Raw genomic sequence first — 13,343 nt, forward strand, 5'->3', positions numbered from 1 at the left:
TATTCTATTTTTATAAACATAAAAATTAAAAAGACTGAAGGAAAACAGGACAAGAAGCCATAAAATGGGAAAATGTAGCATCTGCTTTTAACACCGGATGCTGGGGCCTCGCTCACTCCCTGTGCTGGGGGGGGGGGGGGGGGCAGTCTCAGCCAGGTAGATACACTACTGCAGAGCCAAATGGAAATATCATCCCAGTCACGAGGGCCTTGTTAAAGGCTCCCCTGCCACTTGCTTCCAGTGACTCATGCCCAAAACGTAAGTTTCCCCACTAATTAGCTCTACCTTCCCCAGCTCTGCAGGTGTCATAGTGAGCGGGCATGGCTGTCATTGTAATAATACCTTAGATTTACTGAATGACCTTCTTCCCTGTTCCAAAGTGGTTATGGGAGATGAGATCCAAACTGCAAATGCTAAGCAGACAGAAATGGGGCACTGGAAACTTTCAAACTCAAGAGAGTGGAAAGCAAAGATATTTGGGGTGAAGGACAAGGCCCTAGGCAGAGTGGGGTTGGGAGGGGAGCCATTGCACACCACCTGAAGGACAGAGATGAGCTGCAGAGAATCAAGAGTCACTGACTGGTGGAGATTCCTGGCACCTTGTTGTACCCATCCTTGTCACTGCCGGTGACCAAGGCAGAGCCCAGCCTTACGCATGTCTCAAGAACCATCTTGAGGGACAGAGATTCCACACTGACCCACACACCCAAAGTGGGGCTGAGAGACCCTGAGGGCCTGTGACCCATAATTAACAACAGAGTCCAAAAGATGTCTAACTAGCCACTGCTAGGACCTACAGGGAGGCTTTTTTTTCTTTTTCTTTCCTTTAGAGAGAGAGAGAGAGAGGAAAGAGACTCCTGGCAGCACTACTCCACTACTACTGAAGCTTCCTTCCTGTAGTTGAGGACTAGTAGCTTGAAGCTTTTTTTTTAATAATTTTAAGTTTTTATTAATATTTATTTATTCCCTTTTGATGCCCTTGTTGTTTTTTATTGTTGTAGTTATTGTTGTTGATGTCATCATTGATAGGACAGAGAGAAATGGAGAGAGGAGGGGAAGACAGAGAGGGAGAGAGAAAGACACCTGCAGACCTGCTTCACCACCTGTGAAGTGACTCCCCTGCAGGTGGGGAGCAGGGGGCTCGAACCGGGATCCTTATACCGATCCTTGCACTTTGCACCACGTGCGCTTAACCTGCTGCGCTACTACCACCTGACTCCCGAAGCTGGTTGTTGTTGTTGTTGTTGTTTGCTTGCTTGCTTGCTTGCATGCCTGCTTCCTCTTGAGGATTTGTTTGTTATCATGGTGATTATTTGCTTGTTTTCTCGTTTAATCATTGTGAGATCTGAAAGATGCAGACAGTCCAATTATAAATCAATGGAGCAAGAATTGTCCTCCACCATCACCACCCCTCCCCCATTTCTGGTGGTGATACAGGGAATGAAATCCAGGCTTCAACCACTGAGTTACATCTTCAGTTGAAAGAGCAAGTCTGGGAGTCAGGCGGTAGCGCAGTGGGTTAAGCGCACGTGGCGCAAAGCACAAGGACCATTGGAAGGATCCCAGTTAGAGCCCCTAGCTCCCCACCTGCAGGGGAGTCCTTTCACAGGCAGTGAAGCCAGTCTGCAAGTGTGTATCTTTCTCTCCCCCCTCTGTCTTCCCCTCCTCTCTCCATTTCTCTCTGTCCTACCCAACAACAATAACTACAACAATAAAACAAGGGCAACAAAAAGGAAAATAAATGAATAAGTATTAAAAAGAAAGAAAGAGCAGGTCTGATTGAAAGATGGAGCACGATTCCTCGCCCTCACCTCCCCTTTTGGCCCCTCTGTGCATACAGTTTATTACATATGGCCAGTGCTCAATGAAAAGTACTGCTCCAGTGCTGGGTGGTGGCACACCTGGTTGACAGCGCATGCTACACTGCTTAAGGACCCGGGTTCAAGCCCCTGGTCCCCACCTGCAGGGGGAAAATTTCACGAGTCATGAAGTTGGTTTGCAGGTATCTCTCTGTCTCTTTTCCTCACTCTCTCTTTCTTCCCTCTCAATATCTGGCTGTTGCTATCAAGCAAATAAAGATAATTTGAAAAAAATTCAACAAAAAAAAATACTGCTCCAGGGGGAGCCAGCAAAGCCAACCTCCCCAATCTTATTTTATTGTTGAGGTAATATGACTCCTCCATGTCCTATTCAGTTCAGTGCTTGGGACACTACACGTGGGGGAGTTAAGAAGGCTGATTTAACAGTACAGATTCTCAGTCCCACCGCTGAGCACAGCCAAAATGCCTACCCTGGACTCAGAACGTAAGGAGGCGTGGTGCTGGGTGGTGGCACACCTGGTTGAGCACACATGCTCTAATGTGCAAGGAGCAGGATTTGCGCCCCAAGTCCCCACCTGGAAGCTTCGGAAGTCATGAAACAGTGTTGCAGGTGTCTCTCTGTCTCTCTCCCTCTCTATCACCCCTTGCCTCTGAATTTCTGGGTATCTCTATCTAATAAATAAAGATAATTTAAAAATTAAAAAAAAAAGAAAACTCAACCATCAAGGCAGATCATATTTTAATGCAATATTTTTAAAGTCAATATTATGCCCCTGATCTACAATAAATAAGATCATTAAAATACATGTATTTGTTTTTATGAGAGAAATCAGAACATATGTCTAACCTATGGGATTCCTGGGATCAAAACTAGGCCAGCCCTTAAGCATACAAGTCCTGTGCTCTACCTCTGAGCTAACCCCTGGCTTTCAAATATCAAAAGTTTAAATAAATCCCGAGTCTGCCTTTGTCTTTCCATAAATCCTCGTGCCTATCTCTGGTTCAAGTATTGTCACCACACCCCTCGCACAGCCTGCCTGGCCAGCCAAGAACGTGTCACCCAAGAAGCACACATGGCACATTTTAGTAGCTGAGACGACAGCTGCTGTGGATAATCACCCCAACCCACAGCAGGGGATCAAGGTGGCCCCCCAGAGCACCTCCTGCCACCTGAGTGGGGCAGAGCCAAGCAATACTCACTGGGGCCCGCGTAGCAATAAGGAGAAAGAAAAAGGAGCTGGGAAGTAGAAGAAATCATTTCTGTTTGTGAGCATGGGGTGACCAGGCAGAGAGTGAGGGGCCAGGGGAGATGGAGAGCAACCACTGAAAAGGATCAGAAAAGGAGTCTCTGAGGAGCTGGCATTTAAACAGGAGAGGCAGTGGGGACAGAGAATGATAGCATTCCCAGAAGAGGGAGCAGCCAGAGCAAAGGCCACCAGTCCCGAGGGAGCCCATGATCATGGACACGGTCCCCACAGGGGCACCACCCTCCCCAGGAGATGACTCTGATGTGCAAAGATAGTCTCCAAACAAGCCTTGCCAGAGAGCCATGCCTCCTCACCCAGCTCTGTAGGAGCAGCTGGAGGTGAAGCAAACAACCCCAGAAATGGACTCAGTCCCAGTCCTGGAGGTGTTGATAGCATGATGGAAAATAAGACGGGTGAATGAAGTATTTCTGCACTTGTGGAGTGATGACAGATGCAGCCTTAAAGGTAGTTGGGCAGACAGGGGTATGTAAGAGCATGGAGAAAGATATCAACAAGAGGAAGCACAATTATCACACGGGTTTTCACTTGGGTGCCTCTGTTCTCCTCCAGGAAAAAGTAAATAGCATTCCTCTGAGCTCTAGTCCTCTAGTACTCCTATCATTTCTCTTCTTCCTCTCACCCCTCCCCATTCAGTTCTGAATATTTGTCCTTTGTACCTGCTGTTCCCTCTGCCTAGAAGATGCTTGCTAAGATATACTCACATCTTTCATCCTCTCTCCTTATTTGGGTCTCTACTCAAATGGCACAAAAGCAGAGGCCTTCACACACACACACACACACACACACACACACACACACACACACACACACACACACACCAGTCCTGCATAAAATCACATACCCCTGCAGGGCCCAGTGCAGTAGCCACTGTGACTTTCATTTTCTTCATCCTGATGCACTGACATCCAGCCTTGCTGACCTTGGAGAGCCTCGTCACTCCCAGAGCAGACCAATTTCTAGGAACAGAATACAGTGTTTCTGAGATAAAAACAAACTGATCCAGGGAGTCAGGTGATAGCACAGCGGGTTAAGCACAGGTGGCATAAAGCACAAGGACTGGCGTAAGGATCCCAGTTTGAGCCCCCAGTCCCCCACCTGCAGGGGAGTCGCTTCACAGGCGGTGAAGCAGGTCTGCAGGTGTCTATCTTTCTCTCCTCCTCTCTGTCTTCCCCTCCTCTCTCCATTTCTCTCTGTCCTATCCAACAACAATGACATGAACAATAACTATAACAATAAAACAACAAGGGCAACAAAAGGAAATAAATAAATATTTTTTAAAAAAGAAAATAAAAACTGATCCACAGCCACATGCCAGGGTTCTCAGAAGTGCCTACCTGGAACTTCTACTTGCCTTAGTCATCCCAGGGACAGGTTCCAGACAGTCCTCCTGCCCACCAAGTGCACAGAAATCATTCTAACTAGCCAATCATAAGCCTGTTTGCCCTGTCTCCTCCTCTTCTTGTCCCTTCTCCCAGAAAACACAGTAAAGTCTTTAGTCCACAGCCCCCCTCCCTCTATCCTTGGCTTATCAGGCACTTGCCTGCATGGTCCTGAAGAGGGGCAGTCCTCCTTCTTGGGGTCTGTGACTAACGAACTGCACCTTTAATGGTGATTGACTCTTGGTATGTCAGTCTCCCCACACTTGCCTCACCTTATCCTCCTCTAAACCACATATTGTCACCTGATGTATCATAACTTTATTTTTTTTAAGTTTCTTTAACAAATTTGTCATTTTTGTCCTTTCATTTATTTGCTAGGACAGAGAGAAATTGAGAGGGAAGTGCCAGATAGAGAGGGAGAACGAGAGAGAGAGAGAGAGAGAGAGAGAGAGAGAGAGAGAGAGACCAGCAGCACTGTTTCACCACTAGTGAAGCTTCCCCTCTGAAGGTGAGGACTAGGAGCTTAACCTCGGTCCTTGAGCATGATAATGAGTGCACCACTACCTGGCCCTATCATAATCTTGTCTGCTCAGTATCTTTCTCTTTCCACCAGATAGTGTTCTCCATGAGGACAAGGATCGTCACTGAAGCATCCCTATTCTAGGGCAGCACCTAGCACACAGTAGGTGCTCATTAAATACTAGTTGAATTCATGATTCCATGACTCCCTCCCTTCTGTACATAGCCGTGCACAATACACACACATATATCTGCCAGAGTTGCTCATAAGTTTCACGAACAACAAGCACTCAGGTTCACTGATGCTTCAATTATGGTGGACACACAAAAGCCCTCAAGGTCACCTGATGGGTAACATTCTTCACTGTGTCACTTTATTTTTATTTAATTATTTAGTTTTACCAGAGCACTGCTCAGCTCTGGCTTATAGTGGTGCAGCGGACTGAACATGGGACTTTAGAGCCTCAGACATGACAGTGTGTTTACATAACCATTATGCTATCTACCCCCACCCTACTGTGTCACTTTAAGCTTCCATCAACATCACTGTATTCAGATTATTTTTTAGATAATTTATTTTATATTTTCTTTTTCTTTTTTTTTTTTGCCTCCAGGGTTAGCACTGGGGCTCAGTGCCTGCACTATGAATCCACTAGTCCACTGCTCCTGGAAACCATTTGTTATTTCGATTTTTTTTATAAGACAGAGAGAAATTGAAAGAGGAGGGGGAGATAGAGAGAAAGGGAGAAAGAAGTGACCCTCCCCCACAGGTGGAGATCCTTGTGCTTTGTACTATGTGTGCTTAACCCAGTATACCACTGCCTGACCCCCAGAATTTATGTATTTATTAAAGAGAGAGAGGACATCCTTGTGTTTCTGAATTAAGTGAATTTTAGTATGAAAGAATGTGAGACTTTGTTTCACAGCCATAAAAAAGAGAGCCTAAAAGATTTTTTTTTACATACTCTTCTCTAAAAAGAACATGCTGCTTCCTCAAATTGCCTCTGAAAATCTAAATAAAGTTGTTGAGATCAATTTAAAGCCATCAAATGGAATTGCTTTAAAAACAGAAGAAAAAGAAGGAGCAAACTATCCTTTATCTGGGCAATGTGGTAGTTGTTTGTATTTGCACCATGTTGATTTATTACTTTTTAATATTTGATTTATTTATTGAGAGGGATAGAAGGAGAGAAACAGAGAAAGACTCAGAAATCACTCTGGTACATGTGCTGCCAGGGATCAAACTTAGGATCTTATGACTGAGGATCCAATGCTTTATCCACTAAGCCACCTCCCAGACAACCCATGTTTATTATTATATATAGAAGACCCAGAAAGGAATACCTTAGAGTCACTAGATAAATAGCAAATTTCATTTCACAGGTGACCAGAATCATAACTGAACAAAGGCTGTTTCTCCATAAAGATGATCAAATGGGAAATGCCTCCTCACTGTTAGAGGCTCAGCAGTCTTTGTAATTAGCATGAAATTTGCTCAGTAGTGGCAGTTCCCCAAGGTACCTCATGATGTGTGTGGAGAACAAGGAGGCCAGGGAAAGAAATCAACACCTTTATTCTGTTGCCCTCAGCATTGAGTCTTAGCCCATCTGGGGCCAGTGGGGTGTTACACCTTCTTCTTCTTCAAAAAAAAATTTTTATTTATTTTAATGAGAGGGAGATACTGAGAGAAAGTATACAGGATGAGGCCAGAGCTCAGCTCAGATCTTGCTTATGGTGGTGCAGGGGACTGAACCTGTTACCTCAGAGCCTCAGACATGAGAGTCTTTTGCAGGACCATTATGCTGTCTAGTCTGCCAGAATGTTTTACTTTCAAACAGAAATAGACTGGGAATCCCAACAGAAACAATATGCCCTCACACCGAGACTGATCTTTTCTGCAAAGACTTGAAAGAAGCTTTCCACACACCCAAGCAAGGGCTTGTGTTTGCCTAGAGCTTCCTGAGAATTATGAGATCTCATCTTCCCTAAGGGCCTAACATGTTAGCCTACATTGATCAGGGAAAGACCTAGATGAGAAGTACCAAGCACTTGGTATGTACAGAGTTGTAATCTGGACTCAGATTTCAACCCCAGTGTTTGGGTGGTGCACACTGCTGGTTGCCTACATAAAAGTTGTCCCCACATAGGTCCCAGTTGACCAGCCCAGGGTAGCCATGGTAATCCCATCACCACTTTTTAATGTATCTTTGGGGTGGGCTCACACATGAATCAGTCTTTTTCAGAGAAACCCCAAAGAAAGTCAGCTTGAGAGCTGGTGAAATAGTTCCCTTGGATAGTGCACTGTTTTGCCCTTGGACAGTGCACTGTTTTGCCCTGTATGCTCAAACCCAGGTTTGAGCCCAACCAACATCACACTGAAAGAAGCTTTGGTAATGTAGTTTCCTTTCACTCTCTCCTGTCTTTCTGCCTGTCTCTATTTTAAAAGAAAGGGAGAGAGAGAAAGGGAGAGGAAGAGAGAGAGGAAAGGTAGGAAGGAGGGAAGAAAGGAAGGAAGGAAGGAAGGAAGGAAGGAAGGAAGGAAGGAAGGAAGGAAGGATGGATGGAAGGAAGGAAAGAGGGAGGGAGGGGAAGAGAGAGGGAGGGAGGGAAAGAAGGAAGGCGGGCAGGCAGGCAGCCTGAGGTTGCCAGGGACATTTCCTGCCTGGATACTGTAGAATGGGGATGGGTAGAGCCACGAGGCTGTCAATGGCATCTTTAACCAGGAGGCTGGATGGTGCACCCAGGTTGCTTTGTGCCCCCAACCTCAATCCCATGGAGGCAACAGCAGCCAAGGGCTGATGGGCATGGAGTGTGGACCTTGGCACCTTGTCTCCCACATGGGACATGCTCTATAGTGCTGATCACATTGCCCAGCTCCCAGCAGGACCAGACTGAAACAAAACTCCAACCAAAGCCACACCCTCACTTAACTTTTCCCCTGCCCAACCCGGCTTCCTTCCTCTCCTACAGCTACCCTCAATAAATCACATGCACACCCCAAACACCACTTGGAGCTTGGTGGCCATGGCCATGGCCATGACCATGATTGGATCTGAAAGTGGGCTAAGGAGACAACATAATGGTTATGGAAAAAAAAAAATTAAAAGTTTCATGCCTGAAACTCTGAAACTCAGTTCCCAGTACCACCAAAAACCAAAGCTGAGCAGTGCTCTGGTAAGAAAAGAAAAAAAAAAGTTAGAGGCAGGATTAAAAATATCTGCTTACCAACGCAACGATTGCCACCTCAACATGCTTCACCTCAGGCTGTATCCAGAGACTTCACGTGTGGAATGACAACCCTTCAGCTTCATTACTCGGGTGAGACCTTTCCTTTTATAGTACACTCTAATTTCATCTCAGGTGGTTCACTTTCTAACAAAGTCCCATAACCTAGATATACACCAGTTTCTGTGAGAGCTTATGTTCACACGTATCCATAAACTACTGCAAAATATATACCTGAAAGCAGAAGTACACTAGAGTTTGCAGTGAGTACCTCCCTAACACTTCCTCTCCACTATTCCAAGCTTGGGATCCATGATTGCTCAACAAATTGTTTGGCTTCATATGTTAACTCTCTTTTCAATCACCAGGTTCCAGATGCCACCAGGATGCTGGCCAGGCTTCCCTGGATTGAAGACCCCACCAATGTGTCCTGGAGCTCAGCTTCCCCAGAGACACACCTTACTAGGGAAAGAGAGAGGCAGACTGGGAGTATGGACCGACCAGTCAACGCCCATGTTCAGCGGGGAAGCAATTATAGAAGCCAGACCTTCTACCTTCTGCAACCCTCAACGACCCTGGGTCCATGCTCCCAGAGGGCTAGAGAATGGGAAAGCTATCAGGGGAGGGGGTGGGTTATGGGGATTGGGTGGTGGGAATTGTGTGGAGTTGTACCCCTCCTACCTTATGTTTTTGTTCATTAATCTTTTCTTAAATAAAAAATTTTTAAAAAATATCTGCTTAGACAACAGCAACAACAACAATAATAGCAACAACAACAATGGAGAAAAATAGTTGCCAGGAGCGGTGGATTCCTAGTGCAGGTACTGAGCCTCAGTGATAACCCTGGAAGAAAGGAAAAAAAAAAAAAACTGCTTAGCTCCACAAAGACTTCCTTAAGCTGCTGGACCTGCCCAGGGATGTCTACCTCCAAACAACTGATACCCTGATGACTCTTATCATTGTCACTTAGAATGACCAACCATTCTGGTTTGCCTGAGACTTAAAAGGTTCCTGGGATCCTATATTCAACATTTAATGTTCCATACTAAAGCTAGAAAAAGACCCAGGAAACCCCAGCTGAATTGCTCAGCCCACTACCCATTAGACGTGCTCTTCTTGCCGTCAAAGGTAAGGCCAACGATACATTTATTTCCCTTTCTATTTCCCTTTTTTTCAGTTGAAGAAACTGAGACACGAAGGCAGAAGTGTGTGAATTATGTGTATGTGACCACACAGTCATTCAGTGGCAGGGCTTTTAGGCTGTTGGAAAAGTCATGGCAGACTTTACTTTGTTTTTCTATGTAAAACTGCAGCCTGACTTGTCCAACTACGCAACAGAATCAGCAACCAGAATTTCTGATTTCCATCCAGAGTTCTTCCTGAAATACCTGTTTCACTTGAAAAGAGTTAATAGGCTGAACTGCCAGCATTAATGGGCACTTGAGGTTTGTCTCACAAATAGCCATCACTCCAGTCTGGTACCAGCCACTGGGGGAGAAACTCTAGTGGGCCATACACCATTCATTCTCACCTTCATCCTTACTGGCATACTAGCCCTGACTTTATCCAGCCACATGGGGGGGTGGGGGGTGGTTTCCAGCCTCTGCCTGAAACTAACTGTGACCCAATGGCTGGTAGATGTGTAAACAGTCCTTCAGCAGACTTTGAAAAGGCTCCTTAAAATGAAGGGTGTGATCTTTACTCTGTTCTTTTCTTCCTGGAACACAGACCAGTCTGCTGGATCTCCAATCGTCTCACTGGACCAAGAGGTGACAATGAAGATAAAATAAATATGTATTGAGTGTGATGGGACAGGTAGATAAAGACCAGTCTAGAGGACACTTCAGAGCCACAGTTCCAAACTTCATCCTCTGAATGGATGTGGGATTTTTACAGACCCTAGCAGCAGAGGGCCTCTCCCTTCCCACACTGGATATAAAACCAAGGGGTATAGAAATGGGAGCTGGAGAAGAGATCCAGAAATAGGAACCAGAACAAAGGGGTGGGAAGAGAGGGGGACTGGGTGTTAAAATCACCAGTGATCCCTAAAACCAGCAGTGCCTAAAGTCATCCTTCGCCTGGACTTCTCATTCACATGATCCCATAAACTGGGCTTCTGTCATTTTAACTGACTTATATTGACGTTGAATTACAAGTCCAGGAAGGTTCTTATAAGCACTGTTGTCTATTAAGGTACCATTAACAGTAAGAGTATCATAGAGTCAGAATTAGCTCTGACTCTCAAGAAAGTTGGCCCATATAATTTTCTCAATTTAAACCAAACTATAATAAATAAGCACATACTTAAGTGAGGGAACAATTTGGAATAGCAGAAAGTGTTGTGCATCACACAGCAAGCAAGAGTAATTGGAATTTTGTGGCTTTTATTTATTTTTAATGCACAGAGAAAGAGCATTGATCAGCTTTTGGCTGGGCATTGAACCTGGGACCTCAGAGCCTCAGGCCTGGATGTCTTTTGCATAATTATTATGTTGACTTCCCAGCACAAGAATTGGGACTTTGAAACCAAATAACCTTTTGTTTAATTCCCTGATAAACCACTGCCTTGCTGTGTGTCCTTGGGCAAGTTCCTCACTATCTAGATTATCCTTGGTAAAATAAATAAATAAATAAGAGCATTAACATCCCCATAAAATAGTGACATGGAGAGTCAACAAAATAAAGAACAGCAAGCACCAAGAAAGAACCTAGTCTATAGTAAGTACTCGATCAACAATAGCTACTGGGATTATTAGTTATTCCCTTCAGATCAACTGGCAACAATGAAAAGGGTCTGACAAATCCCACGTGTACACAGGATACCAGGGCTATACTGTAACCTGATTTTTTTTTTCCTACCATTTCAAGGGATTTTCACACATTTCTCATTTGCCTGCATGGCGGCAACTGCTAATTACAAATGTATGTTCACACTTTGTTACAACAGACTTGGCAGAACTACAATTTAGAGGGTTCTTCATTAGCAGTTAGATAATGAACGTGGGGGGTGGAGTACTGCATTGTTGTGCAATTACATGGGGGCCAGAGCACCACCACCACCCCAATCCTCCCTGCAGCCATGGCAGGTGCCCCTCTGCTTTCCTGTGCAGCTCTGGCCACTCTAGAAGGACAGAGGAATGTCCACTCTGCGTGGAAACAGTATAGGGAACTCCAGAGGTCTGTCTCCTATTTCTCCCACCCACTGAGTAGCCTGGAGCCTTTCACCTAACTTATCTGAGCATTGTTCTCCTTGTAGGAACACCAGTGGCTGTAGGGATTGGAATAGGATTAAATTAAGTAATGCAACAAAATGCCTGGCAGAGAGCAGACATTTTGTAATAGCTTCTCCCCAAAGCCATTTTGTACAGTTTGAAATGAATATTCCAGCAGACAGCATGGTTATGTTTCCTGCCAATAACTGAAAACTCAACTCAGATTGGCTTAGGAAGAGGGTGGGGGAGGGAAGAGAGATGATAGAAGAAGGATAGCGTGAACACAATCACTCCCAGGCTCACATAACTGCAAGGTCCCCACATCATGCTAGTTACAGGCAGAAAACTCAAATGTCATGTTCTCTATAATTTGCAGTTTCCACCTTCTCAGCATCACTCACATGTCCCACCTGGCAGCCAAAGACTCTCACTTCAATGATTGCAGCTACATCTCTCATCCTCACAAGTTCAAGATCAGCAGACAAAAGCAAGGTGCCTCTAAAGTGCTGAGATACACTCTCAAGGGAGAAGCTTAGACCATATACCATCCCAGAGTCAATCTGTGAGGCCCTGAGGAGGCAGTACTCTGGTTGGCTGGGTCCAGGGGACACTCTATCACGACAACCAAAGTGGAGGTGGAAGAAAGGCAGCAAAGCCAGCAGTGTCCCTCTGGCGCCCTCTACTGAGACAGTTAAGCTTTGCACACACTGTAAAGGAGAGCCGCCTAGAACTCTGTCCATAGCAAACGGTGAAGGGTGAATTGGAAGCAAGGAGGCAGCCAGCTGATGTTCGGCGCACGCGCGCGCACACACACGCACACAGCCTTGTACTGTACAGGTGTCTTCCTGACTGGAGCTATTATCAGAGAGAGAAGCACAGTTCAAGCCAGAACGCCTCATATTACTCCAGTAATAAATTCCTTGAAGTCTCCCACCAGTGTCTTCCTGCGCAAACTCAATCAGGAGCCAGAAAGCAGAATGCTTGAGTGATCCAATCTCTAATAGCCAACCCTGGGCACGGAATACATCTTAGGGGCAAACAGAATTCCCGGCTCTGTAGGCAGTCCTCACTCTGTCTTACAGATAGCAAATCTGCCAACGTCACACCTGACCCAGCTTCACAACACCAAGCTGCCCAATCCCAGAGCCATCCTCCACAAGCAGCAGCCAAAGGACAAGAACAGTGAGGGTTCTATGACAGAGATATTCCCAGAATCCTAGAAGCTGATGTCATTTCGGTCATTTTAACAAAACTGCCTCTACTTGCTCCAGGTGGGGGTAGGATAGGAACATTATTTCAATCTCTTGCCAGTAGGAGGACCAGCCTTTATTTCCATGAGACTGTCTCTCATTTGTACATCTACCTAGGCTGCTGGGTACTATAAAAAAATAATAATAAGTGAGAAATGAGAGAAGAGAGAGAGAGGCAAAATGCAGCCACAATGCACCATGCAGAAGGAGCTGAATAATTGAAAAGCAAACCAAATTAGCAGTGCCCGCAAGGGTGCTGTCTGCAAGCAGTGTGTGTGGCTCTTGAACAAAAAGAGCAGCAGCAGCAGATTTTCACTGTGAACCAGAGACCTGGGCATTCCAGAAGGGAGGGGCCTGGGCAGTCTTTGCCTCAAGAAATGCAGATGTGGTTTGCAGGTAACTGTAACTCTCTCTTAGTTGTGATCAAAAGCAGATGGTTTAAAATGAAGCTTGGATGCCGGAGGTAGATAGCATAATGGTTATGCAAAGAGACTCTCATGCCTGAGGCTCCAAAGTCCCAAGTTCAATCCCCAGTACCATCATAAATCGGAGTTGAGCAGTGCTCTGGTAAAGAAGAAGAAGAAGGAGGAGGAAGAGGAGGAGGAGGGTAAGAAGAAGAGGAAGAAGGAAATGAAGCTTGAGCTGGGAGATAGCACAGTGGTGATACAAA

Source organism: Erinaceus europaeus, chromosome 1 (genome assembly GCF_950295315.1).
Source record: "Erinaceus europaeus chromosome 1, mEriEur2.1, whole genome shotgun sequence".
Taxonomy (NCBI): Eukaryota; Metazoa; Chordata; class Mammalia; order Eulipotyphla; family Erinaceidae; genus Erinaceus; species Erinaceus europaeus.